Source organism: Arabidopsis lyrata (genome assembly GCF_000004255.2).
Source record: "Arabidopsis lyrata subsp. lyrata unplaced genomic scaffold ARALYscaffold_7, whole genome shotgun sequence".
In the NCBI taxonomy this organism is placed as follows: Eukaryota; Viridiplantae; Streptophyta; class Magnoliopsida; order Brassicales; family Brassicaceae; genus Arabidopsis; species Arabidopsis lyrata.
In genome coordinates this window covers 15,110,308-15,133,435 of record NW_003302549.1, presented here as the reverse complement: position 1 = coordinate 15,133,435, position 23,128 = coordinate 15,110,308, and the positions used below count along the sequence as shown (strand labels likewise).

The following is a 23,128-nucleotide window of genomic DNA, read 5'->3' as shown; positions in this document are numbered from 1 at the left end:
ATAAAAATTATTAGTTGATTATATATATAAAAGATTACGTAATTTAAAATTTTAAGTTTTTATTTTAAAACTTAACCAACGATAAGTCAAAATACATTTGGTTTGATTAATGTTGTAACTCTCATCTCAATTTATATACTCTATCTAAATATCCCTAAAGCACCTATACATTAAAAAAAAAACATCTCTACTAAACTACCATACTATGTAAGCTAAACTTTGGATTGATTAACTTGTCTTAAATGTCTTACTCAAACATGATGACTACAATTAATGCACCATTCATGTTGATACTACATATTGTAATTTACGTAGATATGTATTTCAGTATCATTTTTTTTTGTTTTTGTTAAGAAAATAAAAAGGATAAACATATTTTAGTTTCAAAACTGAAAAATAGTAAAACACTTATTAAAATCTAATTAATTAATTGAAATTTGTCGCATTTCGTGAAATACAGTTTTGCAATGTGACAAGCTCTGTTAAGAGTGTTGAAACTTTATATAAAAAGATTAGTAAAATTTTATTTCTTTTTTCGGGTAGGATAAGATATCATAACTCACCTTTATCTAATAAGATATCATAACTCAATCAAAAATTCCATACAACTTTGGCCTATACGGCTTATTAATAACAATGAAACTTTAACTAAATCTGGAAGTCAATACAATTTGACGCACGAGTTTGGATCAGTGAAGAGATTTTAGTCATTCAGGAATATGAAGATGGTCCACTGGTTGTACATGCATGGTTTAGGTTTTAAGGAGCCACATGGATTGCATGTCACTGTGAATTGTATAGCACCCCAACTCTAGGAGCAAAGGACTTCTCCTATCATCTACGAGATGAGACGTAAAATTATGATGTTTGAAAGGAAGGAGATGAATCTCAAGAAGTGAGCTTCCAAACTTTTGAGAAGGAGTAAATGTAATTAACTCCTTATTATTTCTAGGTTCATGTCCCTACGCTGAGGATAGAAATTTGCATCAACGAATTAGGATACACTACAGGAAATGTGGGTATTAATAGCGGCTGAAAAACGCAATTATTCATCTACCATAGCGTTTCCTTAAGCGCTCTGACATCGCCCGTTATAGAAAGTCGGACACTTTTGATAGCGGTTTTGCGTTGTGCAATAGTTAAGTATACAACGATAGTGTTGTCTTCTGTGCAATTGTTAATGTTTATAATAGCGTGATAAAAATGTTATTAAAACTCGTTAATTAGATTTTACCTATAGCAAAGATAGCAAATGTTTTGTGTTATTAGTTTGTTTTTTAATTATTCAAAATAATAAATAATTACGAATTATTTTTTTATTTAAATATAATATTTGTAAAAAAAAATTAATTTCGAATATTTGTAAAAAAAAATACCATTAAAATTAATACAAAATATAAATATTAAAATGTTTAGTAACCCATTTCAAATTTCATTGTTTACAAAAACCACAAACATACCTATCAATCTACCACTAACAAACCTTCACAATCATCCCTAACATAAACAATATCATCATCAAAAGCTTCATCATCCAAATCATCGACTTCTTTGATCAGTCTTGATCCATCTTCTGGGATGTTGGAGCCGAGAAACGATTTGATGCTTTCATCATTTAGCTCACCTAAACGAGGAGAATCCATTGAAGTAGTTCTAAGTATTCTTGGAGACTCCATTGAAGTAGTTCTATGTATTTTGGGAGATTTTGGTGTTGGTGGTAGACGCGGAGACTCTATTGAAATATTTCTCTGTGTTCTTGGTGATGCCATTGGCACATTTGCTGCAGTGGCTGATGCCGACCCAGCTTCAACTTGCTCCATTGATGTCTCGTACGCTGCTACCAGTTCCCCAAAATCTAACCCGGAGCTCACTAATTTGTCGTATCTTCCTGACTGCACAATCATTCCATCTCGCATAACCTGTAAAACAGATTTACTCATTAGCAAATTCCTATAAAAACTCAACAAGTTTTAGTTTTTTGTTCCAACGAACTGTACCAAGATGCGATCAACGTTGTGAAGGAAGTCCACTTGACTCCTTTCCAGTCTCTTCCGATAGCTCTCTGCTCATCATGTAAGCGTCGTCAAAAAAAACTATCCTGTTAACAATAAAGAGAGAAATCAAACTTATGATATCATGACAACAGAACAAGGAACCAGAGATTCAGACAACAAACAAAGAAACAAACCTTGGAGTTCTCGTTGTTTGTAATTGAATCCCACTTCTCCTGAACCTCTGCTAGAATTTTCAACAAAATCTTGCTTCTTCTCTTCTTCTTCCTTCGTCTTCTCAAGACCAAACTCATCTTTCTTCCTCTGTCTCTTCTTCCCTACTTTGTCATTAAAATCAGTCGTAGGTTCCTTAAAATTGCCAAGATCTTCTTCGCCTTCGTCTACAAATTCAGGAACATAAATCTGACTTTTTATCTAATCTCCTCCTTGTGATATCCGTCACAGAGATGACTGGACCCGTAAACCCAAATACACGATTGAAATCTGCCTTGACAACGGCACGCGTGGTATCTTCCGGCGCCGTTTTGAGGTCCAGATAAGTCTCTCCAAACTTCTCTCCCTCGAATGAGATGATTGGAAGAGTCGCTAGCTGAGATGCAACAGAGAGCGGTTTCGATGCTTTGTCGGAGCCAAATTTTGAAACGGAAATGTAGGTTTCAGGGATTTGGTGAGAGGAAGATAAAAAGAGAGAAGAGGAGAAGAAAGATAGCGAATTTGGGGCTGTTGCAGAGGAAGCCATTGTTGGTCGATGAGCTCACCTATCTCAACGAAGAAGAAGAAGACTGAAAGTTTTAACCTATCCCATAAGATGTAAGATCTAAGAACAGATCGTACTAAGGAAGAGAAAGCCAAAAGGAAAAGAAGTTTTAACCAAAAAAAAAGAAAAGAAGGAGAAACGTTTAGTCGTCGGATTAAATTCATCAACGGTGGAGAATAAGCCCAGAGTGCAATCTTGGTAGTTACTCCTTATTGGCTAAGAACATGAACGGCTCAGATCAAATCAGCGAGACAGATCAACGGTGTATATTAATCACGTCAACAATAAGAAAGGACGGCTCAGATCAAAGTCGGCGCGATCTAACGGTGTAGGATTCGTCCCACAATGTGGGAGGTGAGTTCTCATTGGCTAATAATGAAAAAATCAGAAAATTATCATATAAAATTGTTTATTAATGAAAAAAATATAAATTATTTCTTTAAAAATTCAATATACGTATTTCAATTTTTAGAATATTTTTTCTTATAAGTATAAAATTTTAAAATTAAGAACAATTAATATAGGTTAGTATTCCAACTATCTAACTTATATGTTCATATACACTAAGGCATAGTTTAGGGTTTAGGGTTTAAACTTTGGGATTTAGATTTTTTTACTCAAGTATTTATGTTTTATAGTTTATGATTTCGAATTTCAATTTAGGATTTTAACTTTAATTTAGAGTTTAAAGATTTAATTTAATTAAGATTTTAACTTTAATTTAGGGTTTAGGGTTTAGGGTTTAGGGTTTAGAGATTTAATTTAAGATTTTAACTTTAAAATTTAAAATAATTATTTTAAAATAATTTTATTTTGTTAATTTATAAAAAGTGAATCATGTTTCAAGATTGAACTTTCAACTCTAAACCCTATACCCTAAATGGTTTAGGGTTTAGGGTATAGGGTTCCATCTTTAAACATTTTTCACTATTTTTCAATTAACAAAATAAAACAAAAAAAAACATTAAAAACTTTTCAATTAAAATTTATTTAAATTTTTTTATTTCTTTTACAAGAATTTTTTTCATTAGTATAATTTTTTTATTATTATATGATACATTAGTTAATTTTATATTCCATTGTTGATTGTATATATATATATATATATATATATATATATATATATATATATATATTTAGAAAAAAATTTCTGTTCCATGATTTTGTTTGTAGTTTAAAATTATTTGATAGTATATTATTAACAAACTATCAAACGTATACGAATAATTATGAATTAAAATTTATTAACATGAGAAAACAAAGTCTAGAGAAGTGCATACATATATTGTTCGACATAAAAATAAAACAAAGTCTAGAGAAGTGCATACCAAAATAAAACAAAGTTTTCGACACTTTCTCTTTTTTTTTTTTTTTTTTTTTGAACACCAGTCTTCGACACTTAAAACAAATGGTGCGACATAAATTTCAGAGACCTTGTTGTACTTGTGACACGTTGAGTATACATAGTGCAGTTTCAGCATCCTCTAACTTTTCCCTAAAATCTGATTCTTCTGCAGTACACTCAGATGGAAGTTCATCACCAACTTCAGATTCAAAAAAAGCTGTCCTCATCAAGTAATAAGCCTCTTCCTCTGAATTTGGAAAATCTGCAGATGTTCTATCCCTCCTATCCCCATGCTTAAACTAACATGGATTCCTCTTGTACTTCAAATCCATACCTCTAATCACAAGAGGCTCAAATACAGTATCTATCAGCTGATGGTAAACATTCCAACAATCGACGCATGGACAGAACAGATTCTTATGTCAAAAGTCAAAGACGCTATCATGAACCTTGGTATGAGACATCTTCTTTCGCCTCTCTCATTAGCCAGATTGCAATTCCCCCAAGCCTGAGTGTCTCATCTATTACCTGTTGAAAAATCAAGAAAAGTGTTTAGTGAAGGTTTTTACCATCTGTGATAAGAAGCAGAGAACATTCTTGGGCATCTCAGCAAACCAGCTCGAAAGCGGAAATTAACAATTGAGTTAGATGTTCCTTACCTTCATTGCTTTGTGGTATGTGAAACCAGGCAAGTTTATAGGAACAGAGAGACATCCATCAACAAAATGAGAGAAAAACTGAGACATTTCATTGACTTCTGATTGGCTTGACACTCCAAGAAGTTGGTTAACCATAAGATGAATCGCAACCTGAAACAGAACAACCAAACAAAGAATAAATAATCATGACATTCTCTCAAGGCTTTGTTGTATTATTCTTCAATCACTTGCCTTTCTGCAGATATCCTGGAGAAGCACGACTTCACCGTCCTTAAAGTTACTCAATGTCTGAAGCATATGGATTCCTCTTGTACTTCAAATCCATACAGATCCGCAAATCCAACTACACATCAGAAAAAAGATACATGAGACATCAATAATCATGAGAGCAGTGGCAGCGACCGGTAAGAACTAGAGACAAGAGCTAGGAAACCAAATTAGCATCTTTATATGAGAGCAAGAAACTTTTCTACACTATCCAAACTCAGGACAAAAATCAATCGATACATGCATTATCTAGTAAAGAATCTAGTAAATAGACTATCTTGTAATGAATCTAAACTCAGACATAAATCAATCGAAAACACAAATTGAAAGTCGAACACCCAAACTCACATAAGAAGAAAGAAACACGATTCAAATCACACAAACAACAATCAAAAACCCAATTACTTCAAAAACAACAAAAACAGATGAAACCCTAACATGAATAAAAACTAAATCATTGAGAATATCGAACACCCATACATATACTAACCAATTTGATTTCGATTGATGTCTGTGACGATTAAGAAACATACGATCGAGATCTAGAGAGATTTCGACTGAGAGGGATTTAGATCTAAGAGGGATTAGACAAAATTAGGGATCGATAGTGGAAGAGAAACTAATTGGGTTTCATTTGGTGTTCATATTTGGTCTTTCAGGGAGAAAGAACGGATCAGTCTCGAGACAGAGAAGAAAGATGTGAGAAGAGGAAAGAAAGAAGAAAGATGTGAGAAGGATCGATAGCCCTAATTTTTTTTTTTTTAACTTATTGTTTCTTTGTTTTTTTTTTATTATTTTGTTACTTAGTAAAATTTTTGGAGCCAATAAAATTTTAGTTTCCCGGTTATACCTATAATAACGTTTTAATTTACATCTATGCTACCATAGACCAAATACTAAGCGCCACTCTGAAATATTTTTCGCGCTCAACCTACCATAGCGTTTGCCTTTCTCCAAACGCTATCTAAAATTTTTCAAAACTCTATTATAGCATAAATATTCAAAACGCTATGCTCTTACGCTATTAATACCCACATTTCCTGTAGTGATATGATGATGAAAACTAAGAGGAGTTCTCCATTGTACATTTTACTTGGATGGGTATGTATTTTCATTCCTATCTTTTTTTCTTCTCAGATAGTTTTGTTATATAGAGAGAAGCATCTTAAGACTTAGCACTTAAACTACTTCTCCGATCCAAGACTAAAGAAACACAAACACCATAAGCTACTTAACTAGCAAGTCACACCATATCATTTGTCTAAGAAACAAATCACTCATTGGTGGTTTTGCTGATGAGAGACTACTGGGTGTGAGGGATCACACCTCCTCCAGCAATTGTTCCTTTGATGAGTGTGTCAAGCTCCTCATCTCCTCTGATCGCCAACTGCAAATGCCTTGGAGTTATCCTCTTCAGTTTCAGATCTTTGCTCGCGTTTCCAGCCAACTCAAGAACCTTTGTAGTTAGGTATTCAAGGATTGAAGCCGTGTAGACATCAGTAGTGGCACCAACTCTACCATGTGCAGAAACTATGGTCTTGACTTGCCTGTGAATACGACCCACTGGAAACTAAAATAAACAAAGAAATAGTAGCAGTGTGAAATTTCATAAAATTAGACTACAAAGAAACATGAAATTTCTTTGTTTACTTCAGTTTTTGATGGGTCGTATTCACATGTAACTCAGGACCAGAGTTTCTGCACATGGTCGAGTTGGTGCTATTGTTGATGTCTACACGTACGGATTCAATCCTAGAGTACCTAACTGCATAGGTTCTTGAGTTAGCTGGAAACGCGATCAAAGATCTGAAAGTGAAGAGGATTAATCCAAGACATTTGCATTTGGTGATCACATGAGATAAGGAGCTTGACACAATCATCAAATGAATAATTGGTGGATGAGGTGTAGTCCCTAACATCCACAAGTCTCTCATCAACAAAACCAGCAAGAAGTGATTTGTTTCTTAAGTTAAATGATATGATGATGTTATTTTCTAGTTAAGTAGCTTATGGTGTTTGTGTTTTTTTCGTCTTGTTGAAGATGAAGCAGAATCCGAAGGCCAGAATGGTGGAAATGAATATCTCATTTTACTAGCACACTAGGATTTAACACGCGATACACCGCGGGATTATATTTTATTTCTTTACTTAGCAACATTAAATTTTTATAAATTTTTAGCATTAAAATTATATGATATGAATTTTTGATGTTTTTAGATTTAATTCGTAGAATGTAATTAGTATTGTATTATTGCAATTAGACATTTAGAGGTGTCAAAGGAGATTAGCACTTAATTTTAATTCATAAGCTACTTAACTAACAAATCACATCATATCATTTGACTTAAGAAACAAACCACTCCTTGGTGGGTTTGTTGATGAGACTTGTGGATGTGAGGCAGTACACCTCCTCCAGCAATTGTTCCTTTGATGAGTGTCACAAGCTCCTCATCTCCTCTGATCGCCAACTGCAAATGCCTTGGAGTAATCCTCTTCACTTCCAGATCTTTGCCCACATTTCCAGCTTACTCAAGAACTTCTGCAGTTATCTATTCTAGGATTGAATCCGTGTAGACAGAAGCAGTGGCACCAACTTGACCATGTGCATAAAAACTGGTCTTGAGTTGCCTGTGAATACGACCTATTGGAGATTGAAATAAACAAAGAAACAATATCAGTTTATAATTTTATAAAATTAAGACTGCAAAAAAAATGAAATTTCTTTAGCAATAGATATGTGACATTTCGTAAACTATGCAAAGAAATCTCTTTTGTTTTTTTTTTTTTGCAGTCTATTTTGAATATGACTTCAGAAGTTTGCAGTTTAAGAAGATATATCTTTGTAGAAAGATTTAACTAATTTTTAACTAAATATGATTAAAAAAAATTTAATTTTTTAAAAAATCGATGTCTTAAACAAACTTTTTTTTGTTAGAATGAGTATCTTCGTAGAATATTTTTCAAATCAAAAAACAATAATTATATCTAGAAAAAAAAAACACAAAAGGGTAAAGGCCCAATCATTGCATCGATCCTCGTGCCTCTCTCTCCCTTGAAGGCGATTCTCATATCTACCTTTTCCGCTTCTGTTTGATCTTCATTGAAGGTTTTTGTCTTCTTGTTTGTGATCCATGATGGAACAAAATCCCAAGGAAGAAAACTGGCGGATCTAGTGTATCGAAGGAAAGAGATCGTTGTCAGAAAACCAGACTCTTCCAGCAGTGGTTTTCGAATTTCCGAGGCAACCGAGAAGCTTGGTATCTTGACTATGCCGGATCTAAGGCTCTAATCACCTTGCCGTCGACCATCAACATGGTGAGATCCATTTTTACGATTCCAGAATCGTAGATACCCAGCTTCTCGGTTGCCTCCAAAAATCAAAAACCACCGCTGGAAGAGTCCGGCTTTTTGATTGCGATTGCTTTCCTACAACGCACCATATCCGATAGTTTTAATCCTTGGGCTTTTGTTCCATCCTGGATCACAAAAAAGAAGACACAAACCTTCGATGGAGATCAAATAGAGGCGGAAACGGTAGATCTGAGAATGGCGTGAGGATCGATGCAACGATTGGGCTTTTACATTTTTTTGTGTTTTTTTTCTAGATATAATTATTGTTTTTTATTTGTAATTAGTTCTGCAAAGATATAAATTATAACAAAAAAAAGGTTTTTTAAGACATAAAAGTTTTAAGAAATTAATTTGTTTCTTATCATATTTAATTAAAAATTAGTCAAATCTTTCTATAAAGATATATCTTCTTAAAATGCAAACTTCTGTCATATTCAAAATTTACGGACCGCACAAATGCCTTGTTGGAGAAGCAAAAAAAAAAAGGAAATATACGGACTAACAAAATTCATTTTCTTGTTAAAGTATGTAACCATATAGTAATTGGGAGGTTATTATGGCCTTGTTCTCTTTATGTTTTTTTTTTTTAAATGATCACTAGTATATTAATTTTTTCGGACTTAATCCGATTTTGGTGGTTTAGGTTTGATATATATTTTTAGGTTATGGCGAAGAAAGATCAAAATCTCTTCTTCTTCTTTTGTTTTATGGTAACCAAAATCTCTTGTTTCTAAGAGAGTAGTGCATTATTACTGTTCTAATATTATCCAGTTCTTATACGAAAGATATAAACATTTAAACCAACAAATATTAATGATAGAAAACACTATAACGTGATGTGGCGACGGATCATCATAATTTTTAAACCAATTCTGGGATATTTAACTTTAATAAAATAATTAATTGGAAAAATTATGTGAGGTTAATTCATGTTTCATGATCAAATTTATGATTATATCTTATATAAATGCAACTGTAGGAATATGAGTGTTAAATTAACTAATTACATCGGATGAAGATATATTTTTTTGGTTTAACGGACGTTGTTTGTGGGGTTTGTTGATAATATGTACCCTTTTAAAATATAAAAATATATCATACCTATCGGCAAAAAAAAAATATATCATACCTTAATACGATAAGTGTTAAATTCTTACGATAACCTAATTTTTTCACAAAATTTTGAGCGTTTGGTCCTTTTTAATTGGTCAAAGCGCCTCAAACTCCATTGAATGAGCAAGCATTACGAAATAAATTAAAAGAACAGAATCCACCAAAGAATCTGTTAAAATATTGGCAACACGTGATACATGATGGTAGGCAACTGAAATAAAGCGATGCAAAATGGAACTAATGTCCATGAAATTTATTTTGCATCACCTACGGAGTTTGGAATAAGAACGAGTTCTTGACATTCTGATACACATGCCAGCCGTGATACACCCAAAATTGTGGCTGAGAACAGTCTTCAAAGCAGTGACCTCTGCATTAGGCAGAGGAAACGTAGAGTCAAAAAGGCGATCCTTGATAGATGCGTTCATCTTGCGGTGAATGAGCATGCCAAGCTCTGCTTTACCAACACCCACTTGCTAATGTTGTCGAAAAAGTGTAATTATTTATAGGAAAATCTTATACCCTTCTCTTATAAACTAGAGTTTATTTTGCATATAAGATACTCGATACATTTTAAAAAATTTCAGTTATGTTTTATTATTGTGATTGTTAGAGGGTGAGATCTTAACTTGTATACTATGTGATTGCATAAATTTTCATTCTGTATACCGTTTGTGTGTAATGAGTCAAAAGATAGTAAGGAGATGTGATTATTTCGACATAGAAGAAGGCTCTAATCAATGACGGGATAAAACGATACCTATGAACACAAAACCAAAGTAAAACATTTAATATTGTTAATTCATACCTTTTTTATATTTGGAGATTTTTTTAAAATAATTTAACACTATGTCTTACAATATTTTTTCAAACCATTATTAATTCATATTTTCTAATATTCAAACCATTAATGCATCAGACTCCAAAATTAATTTTAAGCTTTTGGCACTTATATTTGCATTGTTTTCAACAATATAAACTTTAGTACTCTATTTCACAATTGAATCCTTTTTACAAAATATAATTCACACATTTTGAAATTTTTGTTATAGAAGAAAATATTTTGAAACTAATTTAGAAAATTAATAAAAAAAAAGATTTTATAGACAAAACCAGTTTGTGAGCAAAACAAAAAAGAGACAAAAACCATCCAAAATATTAAAAAACGAAAAAACAAAAAAAATTATTATTATATACTCCCTCTAATTCTAAATAATAGATTTTCTAGAAATAAAATTGTTTCAAAAGATATTGTTTTAGCCTTTTAGGTTTTCTATGCAATATTCATTAGTTATTATTGATGAATTATAAACTTCAAGAAAAAATAATTGAATATCATTGGTTTAGAATTATAGAAAATTGTAAATCACAAAAAATGATACATTTCTAATTAATATGGTTTCTTAATATGTGTAAAAACTCTAAAAATCAATTATCTTGATACAGAGGGAGTAGTATTTTGCTGAAATAAAGAGAGTTTAGGGAGGGTGTACTGGAACAAGGATTTTAGAAAATTTTGGGATTTTCTTAAAATTACTTGTTATTCAAATTGTGATTTTAAAATCTCTTTCCAAATCCTATGTTATTCAATCAAATATTTGGAAAAACCATATCAAATCCACTGTTATTCAAACTTAACAAATTTTTTTCTAAAAAATAATGAAAAGTTATTTTGAGAGACTTTAGATACACTTTTAGTTAAGAAATTTGAATGAAAAAGTCACACCTCTACGGGTGGGATTTGGAAGGATTTAAAAGAACAAAATAGTGTTCACACAAAAAACTGAAGAGGTAGATTTACCGACTTACACCGTCATCCCTTACGTTAAGAAAAAAACATTCATATTATCCCTCACTTTCAGAGAAACATGGTTTCAATGGATTCTCCTTTCAATTAGTCTGTTTGTTATTAGAGAGAATTTGGGTTTGCATTATTAAACAAAAAAGTTTTCTTGACCTCAATTAAACATCAGTTTAAAATTTGTGGGGATAAACTGAACCAATTAACTCTGTTTACAAAATCTTTCATTTTCCAACTAATTATAAAATTGAAGACTGCTATCAATCCTGCAAAACAACAACCCTCGAAGGCTTGCCACAACAAATATGCTTTGGCTATACTAACGATCGTTTTGTGACAATGATTGATATCTTAGTTATAAGTTAAGACTGGAGCTAAGACAAATATACTAGCATATTCTCTTAACATAGTTCGTGTTTGTTCCAATTTTTGTTTTGAAATCCAATTTTCCATTTTTTTTTTTAATATAAAAATCTCCTAAAATCACCCCAAATTAATTCTTTAAATCTCACCATATCACAAACTGTTTTTCCTTTTTTTATATTAACAATCCCACTATAAAATCCTTAAAACTCACTAAATCTCTCCAAATCCAAAATTTCCAAAATTTCATTAAATCTCTCCAAATCTTTAGTCCAATACACCCCCCTAGGATAAGATATTTTGTGTAAATGATAAAGGTAAGAAATTTGGTAGTCCAAAGACGTTGTGACACCTGAAAAGCTGACACTCTCTAAAAAAATTTAGGGTTTACATATTTTCTTCTGTATACACATATATATAGCTAAACATATCAAGTTCTATAGCCATCATGGAAAGACACGAACGCAGCCGTCTAAAAAGTTCAACGACTTCTCAGATCCATTGTTGAAGATCGATGAAGCAGAATCCAAAGGCGACAATGGTGGAAATGGTGATCTCATTTTAGTAGCACATGTACAAGAAGAAGGAATCCGATTCAGGCAAGATAGTTTTAATTTTCGATCAAATATCAGATATACACTTGTCTTAAACCATTTACGTTCTATTGATTAGTTGTTAGCTAAATGTAGACCAAGCAAGCAAACAAAAACTAAAAGAATTCTCACATGGTTAGGAAAATGATACAGATTTCAATATAATCGGTTGGTTTTTATTCTTGTTTTATGTGTTTTTTTTATTCTTAAAAGATATGTTATAAATTACTCTGTAGATCTGTGATCAAAGTGGACAGAAACTACAAGCTTTGTCGGGAAAAAGTGACAGAAGTGATACACTGTGTCAACGGTACCTCTTCTTTTGTTTTGTTTTTCTGTTGACTTGAGACTTTTAATTAGCATAACATCGGTCGATATGGTTAGCGAAATTAACAGTACAGATTCGATTTACTCGGTTGATTTTGATTCCTTTATTTTTAATATATGGTTAGCTAAATCACGAGTTTTGTTTGAAACTAACCCGTTGAAGCGGCTTGGAGATCTGCTTGAGCGTAAGGGCCTTTTGACACAAAGGTAATTCCTTGCTATAACTTTTTTGTTTGTTACTGTTTTTTTAGGAAAGGGACAAACATATACACTGATTGTTGTTAATTTGTTGCATGGGTTTAGAATACACAAGAGTTTAAGTCGGGTGAAGTTGGGCGTTAGAAAGAAAGCTTTTGCTATAAAGCTTTCAATCAAACATTAGAAAGAAGAGTCGGGTAATTGGTTCCGTTTATTGTGATCAAACATTGTGCTGTTTGGTTTCTTGCAATACATTTGCTCATATTGTGATCAAACATTCATTTTGTTTTGTTTGTCTTAATTTTTTTAAATAAAGATTTATATCAGATATAGTTGTTTGAAACCATTTAACTTTTATTGATTTCGTTGTTAGACAAAGGAAGCAAAGAAAAGTTAAAAGAATTCACTAGCCCCAATGGATTACGATGTTGATATGGTTAGCCAAATGATGCAGAAATCGATTTGATCCATTAACTTTTGTTCCTGTATATATATATATATATATATATATATATTTCTTAATATATATATATATATATATATTTCTTTTTTTTTTTTTTTTTTGACATCATATATATTTCTTAATATATATATATATATATATTTCTTCGGTGAACATATATATATATATATATATATAACAAAACATATCAGGTTCTATAGTCATCCTAGAAAGACACGAATGTAGCCGCCTAAACTTCTCTGACTCATTGTTGAAGATCGATGAAGCAGATCCGAAGGCGAGAATGGTGGTAATGATGATCTCATTTTACTAGCACATGTACGAGAAGAAGGAATCAATACAGGCAAGACACTATTAATTTTGATCAAATATCTGATAAACCTGTCTCAAAACATTTAACTTTTATTTATTTGTCAGATCTAGACCAAGCAAGCAAACAAAAGCTAAAAGAATTTCCAATGGCTCAAATTGTCGATATGGTTAGCGAAACTAACGGTACAGATTCAATTTAATTGGTTGATTATTATTCCCTTTCTTTGTTTTATATTGTTAGCTGAATCATGTGTTTTGTTTGACACTAACTCGTTGAAGCCGCTTGGAGATCTGCTTGAACGTGAGGGCCTTTTGACACAAAGGTAATTTCTTGCTATAACTTTTTTTATTTTCTTGCTATTTAATTAGGGAAGGGACAAACATATACACAATACACTGATCGTTGTTAATTTGTTGCATGGGTTTAGAATACAGCAAGAGTGTAAGTCAGGTGAATAGTATTGGGCGTTAGAAAGAAATTAGCTTTGTCTGATTGTCATGCTCTTTCAATATAAAAACTTGTTCAGTTTATTGTTATCAAACAATATGAGCTGTTTGGTTTTTTGCAATACATTTGCTCATGTATCTTTATAGATTTGTCTCGAAGATGTGATGAGACTTGAGAGCAATTCATTTGAAGTCCTTTGATTACAGGGTGTTGAATCTTCTACTATACAGGGTACATTCACGTCCCTTTTTTTTCTTCTTAATGTTTAAGTTCTATTTAATTCACTTCTAGAATCTGATACATATAGATTGAAATTGTATTTGATGTACTGTCTTGAACCATTTAACTTTAATTTTATTGATTTAGTTGTTAGACCAAGCAAACAAAAACTAAAAGAATTCTCACATGGTTAGGGAAACGATAGAGATTTCATTATTGTCGGTTGGTTTTTATTCTTGTTTTATATGTTTGTTTATATTTTTTATATTCAATATAATCGGTTGGTTTAATTTCAATATTCTCTTTAGATTTGTGATCAAAGTGGACAAACACTACGAGCTTTGTCGAGAAAACGTGAAAGAAGTAATACACTGTCGACGGTACGTCTTCCTTTTGTTTATTTTTTTTTTGATTTGAGACTATTAATTAGCATAATATCTTTCAAGTTGGTTAGATAGAAATTGATTAGATAAAAGTCTATAATTTTTTTGTTTTGTTTTCCTTTTTGATATGAGACTTATAATTGATTAGATAAAAATTCATGTCTTTCAAATGTTAAATTCATTAGTGATTCACATATGTGAGAACAATCTCAACGTAACTTTATGAATCAATATATAAAAACTCAATACAAATTTATGCCTAAACGGCATATTTATACAAAATCCAAAAACCCTAAAACTATCCTATAACAATGAATGGAATTATGATTCCATGAGAAAGGAATGTGGTTTCGGTCTGTGCTACTGAAACTTCAACTAAACCAGCGACTCACTGCTGAACAAGGGCATTAATGAGACTCATGTTCTATGTGATTAAGCATCAGTCAAGATATATTTTAGTCATTCCCGAATATGAAGATGGTTAAAGTCACTGTGAATTGTATAGCACTCCACCTCTAGGAGCAAAGAACTTCTCCTATCATCCTGTCTACTGCACGAGACGTTAAACTATGAAAGTTGAATCGAAGAAGATGAATTTCAGAAAGTAAACATCCAAACTCTTGAGAAGAACTATACTATATTTAACTCCTTATTATTTCTAGGTTTATGTCCCGATTAGGATATAAATTTCATGAACCGATTAGGAGATGAAAAAGATGCTGATGAAAACTAAGGGGAGGAGTAGTTCTCCGTTGTAGTGACCATTGCATAAGTAGAATAGTTTGGGTAATTTTTCTCTGAGATCTTACGATTCTATATGCGGTAATGTGTGATGTTTCCCGGAATGGAAGATTCTTCAGAGCCAATAATTAAAGGGAGAAGTATCTTTCTCACCGGAAAACATCATACGAGATAAAGGTGCCTTGTATCTACATCGAATATCCAAGGTGAACAAACCCGGTACAAGAACTAGAGTAACTATCGGGGAAGTGTGTTTCAAAACCATATTAGGAGTGAGAAAACGGGTCTCAAAACCACAGTTGGAAGGAATATTAAAACTTTGACAGAAGCATGCGGGCGGATCAAGTGTTACGGATTCCACGGTCGACTGCTATGAACAAATTCTCTGCTAGAGTCCCTAAAGTTTGGAATTTCGAATTAGTATTTACTATTTCTTTAGCTTACATTGCATCTTAGAAGGTTAGCTGAAGAAGCTTCGTTCGAAAAGTTGGCTCGGAAGTGAAGAGGTTGAGTCTTTCTAGCTAGCCCCATGCCATGAGTTTATCAAGTTCAGCGAATATCAAATGGATAGACTAGATTTGGATTATCAAATGACAATGAGACATTATCATTATCCTCATCAACATCTTCAACCTCATAAAAAGTTTCAGAATAAAAAAAACTTTAGTCTCTTGAGGGTTGGGATAAATACGATCACAAAACAAGGTTCCAAATAGTTCCAGTTCAAATTAATTAGTACTAACTCTTCGAGCACAAGACATCCATATAGAAGCTTGTTAAACGTTTGTACAAAATCTCGACTTTGATGACTCTTTATATTTCCATCCTCCAATGACTTACAAAGAGAGGAGAAAGAGTTCTGAAAATTTTTATGCGTTCTGAAAATATCTTGGCTTTGAATGCAAAAGCTCAAGCTCCATTGAACAGATTCCACGTTAAACGTGAAGATGTTGTTGATCAATATTGGGTGTTTAAATGGATATCCAAAGTGTTGAAACGTGGTGCGTTAGATTTTGATGTTCGCATTAGAAGATGGAAATAGAAAGAGTCATCAAAGTCAAGATTTGGTATAAAAGTTTAACAAGCTTCTATCTAGATGTCATGGGTTCGAAGAGTTAGATTAATTTGAAGTGGAACTAGAACTATTTGGAACCTCAACCATGTTCTGTGATCGTGTTTATTCCAAGCCTCAAGAGGCTGAAGTTTTTTCGTTCTGAAACTATTTATGAGGTTGAAGATGTTGATGAGGCTAATGAGAATGTGTCATTGTCATTTGGTCCACCTAGAATATTCTGATAGTAGGCTGATAAGTATCATCATGTGAGTTTTGATTCGCTTGTTGAAGCTAATCTCGGACTTTGAATGACACCTGATCAGATCATACATGTAACATGTTCAAAAGGACTTACTTTGGAACCCAAAGACAAGAATAGTTTGAAAAACCTTCTCATGGGAATATGCAATATTAAGATCCTCTACTTGTCTTGTGACACTCTTAAGGTCAGTCCCATCTTTTTTGATGAAAGTTGACAATTGACAACTAGTTAGTGATGATATAGTTAACTTGGTTTTTGTTTCAGGAACTTAATGACTACAGTGAAACAATACCGGTATTCAACAACCTGGTGCAGTTAACTATTGTACCATGTGTAGAGTACGAATCACTGCGAGCTCTACTCAAGAATTGTCCAAATCTAGAAACCCTCGTCTTCGAAGTAGCATACACATTCTTCACATTAACAACTAACATGCTTTTACACAAAAATAATTTTTGAAACGGTCTCTTTTTATGTTTTAGGGACTGCATCATGAATCTACTAAAAGATGTGATGACGAGGATAAGTGCTTGTGTGAATATACGGATGACTGTGGAGGAGAAGAGCGAGCAGGTCAAGCACTTCCTAAAGATCATGTCGAATCTTGAACAAATGATATTGTGCTACGATACACCAAATGATCTGATGATACCATTAGAAGTTACTTTTATTCGCCCATGAATTTAAAACTCATTCTTAAACTCATGAAAAGCCTCATTTAGTCTGGATGAAACAAGTGTTTTTAGGAGAAACAAATGTTTTTGCAAAACTTGAAACATAGAAAATGAAACAAACGTGGAAAAATCATCTCATTTTCAGATTAAATGAAAAAGTTTTAATGTCTGTGAAGTCAAGTAATCAAGTTGTGATTGTAAATTAGTGTTACAAGTCACTCCATATATAAAACATAAAGCTCCAACGACTTAATGAGGGCAACTACGAGAAAAACACAAGTATCGTGGAACTTAGTTAGTTCTTTTACTTCAGACGGGACACCATGTGGTTAGGACGCCGCTCAAATGCTTTTTTGGAGAAGCACACAAAGAAAAGGACAAGCACTAACATATATTTGCCTAACGACAACATTTCGTTGAAGAAGCTGAATGAGGTGATGGAGCAAGTTCAGGAGGGCCGTTAAAAAGAAGGACAAGCACTAACATATGACAATAAATTTTGAAATTATTGTGATGTTTGTGACATGTAAAAATTGTATATTTATTTAGTTCATACAATACGTTAATATTGTTATCCTATCAAGAACCCATAACATTCACTAATATATTCACATGCATTCTTGTGATGAATAAAACCATACTACCATTTTTTAGTTTTTATGCTAATAGTTGGTTTTTGTTATTAAAAAAAAACGACAGTATTTGTTTACATTTTAACACAATTGTTAGACTATTGTGATCATGTTACAAAAAGAAAAAAGATGGACTAAATAGAAGATGATCATTAAAAGGGAAGGAAATATACAGTTAAGACAGTCAATTCATTTGCTCCACATTATGAATTTAAGGTAATTAAGTCATCGGGTCCATTCACTATGTTTAAATATATGTATACATACCAAGTATATGAAGATTTTTAGCAAAAAAATGCAGATATATATATATATATATATATATATATTAATATTTGTTCGTATTACTAAAAGCAGAGTTTATGAAGATACATCTTGTAACGCCCCGACCGTCCCTACCAGTGGGCCCCACGTCCTCTCTCGGGCCCATGGGCTCTACATCTGTCTGACGGCCGGTGTGTTACGTCTAAGAGGCTTTAAAGACTTGTTTACCGACCCTACAAATTACCAAATGATCTTTCCATGTGCTTTGTCCTCACTCACAAAGTTTCGACAATTACTTCCCGGAAGGTCACCCATCCTGAAATTGCTCCAGCTCAAGCATGCTTAACTGTGAAGTTCTCTCAGGACTGTTGACCAAAAAGATAAGTGCACTTTGGTGACATAGGTGGTCAAATCAATTCTCTTAAACCTCTTTGCATGCACCACCATATCTCTGAAATTGGGGTGTTACAATTCACCCCCACTAAGAGATTGTTACGTCCTCGTTGCGCACCAAGACCGTCCCTCCCCCCCCCCCTCCCCCGACGGTGTGAGCCCTTTTGACTCCACACTCGCCTGGATTCGGCTCTGATACCACTTATAACGCCCCGACCGCCCTACTAGTGAACACCTACGTCCTTTCTAGGGCCCGTGGGCCCCATTTCTGTCCGACGGTCGGTGCGCTACGTCCGAGAGGCTTGAAAGACTTGTTTACCGACCTTACAATTCACCACATGATCTTTTCATTTGTTTCGTCCTCACTCACACAGTTCCGACAATCACTTTCCGGAAGGTCACCCATCCTGAAATTGCTTCAGCTCAAGCACGCTTAACTGTGGAGTTCTCTCAGGACGTTTGACCGAAAAGATAAGTGCACTTTGGTAACATAGGTGGCCAAATCAATTCTTTTAAACCCCTCCGCATGCACCACCATATTCCTGAAATCAGAGTGTTACAAAAATAGCCCCCCAAAAGGTTTGTTTTTCCAAAAGTAGCACAACAGTTCTAAAATTCCATAAATAGCACCTTAAACTTTAATTAAAATAGAAAATAAGAGCAAACACTAAAGTAATATTAACTTAAATCAAAATTTCTTTTAAATGGTGGAAATATGTACCCTAAATTGGAAATAGGGAACCCAAACAAACACTACAAGAATATTGACTTTTAATAGCATTATAAGATAGCGTTTGTGAGCATAATGCTATCGTTACTTAACGAGAGATTTTAAGATAGCGTTTATGAATAAGTATATGCTATCATATACAAAGCGTTTTAAAAATCCAATTTTCGCATAACGTTTTAATACCATAAACATTTCTTAACGTTATAATAGGCTAAAATTTTTGCCGCTGACACTTAGAAAATTTTGGGCTAAAAATTTGTTTGCCTCCAAACCAAAATCCCCAATTCACACTTAGAAAACCTAAAACCCTTTTTGCCTCCATTTTGCTCGACATTCACATCGAAACAAATCTCAGTCTCTGTCTGAAGCTCTCACACACAAATCTCTATCTCATTAGTTCGTCTTCTTCTCATTCTATCGATTTCAGTCTCGATTCTTTGTGTATCTCAGTCTCGCGAAGGAGCACAGCAAATCTATCTAGCTCGAACCCACAAATCTCTCTCGAACCCACAAATCTTCAGTATCTCAAACCCAGAAATCTTCAGTCTCTAGAACCCAGAAAACCTAAATCCAGCTTCCCCTTTAACTCGATTTTCACTTTCCAAGTCTTGGAAACAAAATCCCTACTGAATCGAGTTTATGCAAAGGTAAAATCGGGTCTTTCTTTTTAACAATAAACCAGATACAGCTTTTATGTTTGATTTTTAGTAATTTAGGGTTCTAGCTTGCATGTTGTTTTGATGTGTTTCGATTGGGTTTACTATTTTGCAGGAAGGTTTTGTTTAATTCAAGTTCTTCTAGTGTCAAGGTATGATGTCTTCTATGTGTTTCTCCTTTGAATATGTCTTTATCTTAAATGTTTCATTCAGATTTCTCGATTTATACTGTTGTGTTTCCTTCTGTAGCTCAAGTTAAGCAAAAGAGAATAACATCTAGCAGGTACCTCACTCACACTTGATTCTTTAGCAGTTCTCTACTGTTGTTGTGGCTTACTTCTACTATTCCTAATAACCTTGTATGCACATTTGGTCGGAGCTACTTTAACATGGATAAAGCTTGGGTCTGGTTACCAAGGTATTCACCTAAAAGTTATTACACATCTTCTTTGATTTCATTTAATGATTAGGGGACTGTGAGTTTTCTAATAACATTGTTTGTTACTTACAAGAATTGTGTTGAGTATGAGGAAGGAGCAACTAAGTTTGTGTTTGATTCATCAAAAAGATTGGGTAATGTATCACATATGTGGTGTCCCTGCCTTGATTGCCGCAATGTTGTTCATCAGTCAACCCAGACAGTCTTTGATCATCTGGTGATTAGAGGGATGGATGAGAAGTACAAAAAGAACAACTGTTGGAGTAAACACGGTGATATATGGGATGCTAACAGAACAGATGTTTATACTTCTGAAAATGAGGCTTATGATTTGATTAGGACAGCTTTTATAGAAACTGAAGGCAAGTACCATCTCAGAATCAGAATGCAGACGAGTTTGATGATATTGATAATCAAGTAGAAGATGAGTTTAGGAAGAAGTTAGAGGATGCAAAAACTCCATTGTACCAGAATTGTTTGAGCTACACAAAGGTTTCTGCAATCATGGGACTTTACCGGATAAAGGTCAAGAGTGGTATGTCAGAAAACTTTTTTGATCAGCTTCTAACCCTAGTTCATGACATGTTACCTGAAGACAATGTGCTGCCTAAGTCTACAGATGAGATGAAGAGATTTTTGAAGATATTTGGTTTTGGTTATGATTCTATTCATGCCTGCAAGAATGATTGCATCCTTTATCGCAATGAGTATGAGGATTTGGTGACCTGCCCAAGATGTAGTGAATCAAGATGGGAAAAAGACAAGCACACTGGTGAGGATAAGAAAGGGATTCCAGCAAAAGTGCTAAGGTATTTTCCTATAAAAGACAGATTTAGGAGGATGTTTAGGTCACCAAGGTTGGATGAGGCTTTGTGTTAGCACTCCACTAATGCTACTGAAGATGGTACAATGCGGCATCCAGTTGATTCATTGACTTGGGGTCAGACTAATGATAAATTTCCAGAGTTTGCTGCAGATGCTAGAAACCTTAGGCTAGGTCTGTCTACTGATGGGATGAATCCATTCTCTATCCAGAACACCAAGTACAGCACATGGTCGGTGCTCTTAGTCAATTACAACATGGCTCCAACTGAGTGTATGAAAGCTGAGAACATGATGTTAACGATGTTAATACCTGGACCAACAGCCCCAAGCAACAACATTGATGTGTATCTACAGCCCTTGATAGATGACCTAAAGGACTTATGGAATGAAGGTATTGAAGTTTTTGACTCGTTTAAGAAGGAAAGTTTCACTCTAAAAGCTATGTTGATGTGGACCATCACTAACTATCCAGCTTTAGGTACATTAGCTGGATGTAAAGTAAAGGGAAAGCAAGCTTGTAATGTATGTGGGAAGGATACACCTCATAGGTGGTTAAAATTTAGTCGCAAGCATGTATATATGGGCAATAGGAAAAGATTGAGACATGATCATCCTTACAGACGCAGAAAAGGCTGGTTTGACAATACAATTGAGCTTGGTACTGCAAAGAGAATTCATAGTGGAGCAGAAATCTCTGAGAGTCTTAAAGACTTTATCAATGTATTTGGTAAACCTTTAGGCAAGAAAAAGAAAAGAAAAAGGAATGACAACCAAGAAGATGATGCTATTTCAGAGTATGAAGAAGATGATGATCAATGGAGATGGAAAAAAAGATCAATCTTGTGGGAATTACCTTATTGGAAGGTTAGTACTTATATCATTAACAGTTTCTTAATTGTTTAATTTTACAATTAATTATGTTATTATGTTTCTGATAGCTACTTTTATTTCATGTGGTAGGATATGCCTGTGAGACATAATATAGACGTCATGCACGTCGAAAAGAATGTCTCTGATGCATTACTATCACTTCTGATGCATAGTGTGAAATCCAAGGATGGCTTGAAAGCAAGAAAAGACTTAGAAGACATTGGGATTAGAAGCAACTTACATGCACAGATACGTGGGAAGAGAACTTACTTACCTCCAGCTGCATATTGGTTATCAAAAGAAGAAAAACGTATATTCTGCAGAAGGTTAGCTAAATTCAGAGGCCCTAATGGTTACTGTGCCAATGTCTCCAATTGTGTGTCTGTAGATCCTCCCAATATTGGTAGTGTGAAGTCACATGACCATCATGTGCTCTTACAGAATCTGTTACCAGTGGCATTGAGAGGTTTACTGCCTAAAGGACCTCGTATTGCATTGAACCATATCTGCAATTTCTTTACTAGGCTGTGCCAACGCGTAATTGATCCAGAGAATTTAGTTGCCTTAGAATCAGAGATTGTTGAAACAATGTGTCAGTTGGAGAGATACTTCCCACCATCCCTTTTTGACATTATGTTTCACTTGCCTTTGCATTTAGCAAGAGAAACACGCTTAGGTGGTCCTGTCCACTTCAGATGGATGTATCCATTTGAGAGGTGAACTTTTTTACTTGAAGTCATATAAAGTTATCTTATTAGCTGATAGAATATGTTTAGATTACTAATAACTCATCTTTGTATTAACATGTAGGTATATGAAAACACTTAAAGCATATGTGAAGAATTTTGCAAGACTAGAAGCTTGTATGGCTGAGGGCTACTTGGCTGGTGAATGCATCTCATTTTGTTTGGAGTTTCTCTAGAAATCTGTGCCAGTTCAAGAAAGACTGAATCGCAATGAGGATGTGGAAGCAGATC

The 23,128-nt window shown here is 33.7% G+C and overlaps 3 long non-coding RNA genes and 1 pseudogene across 5 annotated transcripts in view; 2 read left to right on the top strand and 2 right to left on the bottom strand.

Moving 5' to 3' along the window:
• Positions 1-1,401: 1,401 nt before the first annotated feature.
• LOC110226684 lies at positions 1,402-2,498 on the bottom strand. Of its 2 annotated transcripts, XR_002330620.1 has the most exons (3): positions 2,189-2,498; positions 1,998-2,098; positions 1,402-1,919 (listed from the first exon to the last, which is right to left on the bottom strand). It is a non-coding gene; the product is annotated as an uncharacterized LOC110226684 (long non-coding RNA). The 2 variants fall into 2 exon arrangements; XR_002330619.1 differs by having other exon boundaries at positions 1,998-2,498.
• A 3,653-nt stretch (positions 2,499-6,151) lies between these two features.
• LOC9304440 lies at positions 6,152-8,366 on the bottom strand (annotated as a pseudogene).
• A 5,473-nt stretch (positions 8,367-13,839) lies between these two features.
• Positions 13,840-17,631, top strand: LOC9304439. The gene is made up of 4 exons (XR_002330626.1): positions 13,840-13,884; positions 14,156-14,240; positions 14,537-14,608; positions 17,151-17,631. It is a non-coding gene; the product is annotated as an uncharacterized LOC9304439 (long non-coding RNA).
• A 1,948-nt stretch (positions 17,632-19,579) lies between these two features.
• LOC110226110 overlaps positions 19,580-23,128 on the top strand; it is a 4,650-nt gene continuing 1,101 nt past the window's right edge. The window contains exons 1-2 of one of the 2 annotated variants that reach the window (XR_002330227.1): positions 19,580-20,169; positions 20,267-20,300. This is a non-coding gene — a long non-coding RNA (uncharacterized LOC110226110). Of the gene's footprint in view, positions 20,436-23,128 lie in introns of both variants that reach the window. The other variant, XR_002330228.1, reaches the window with a different exon arrangement.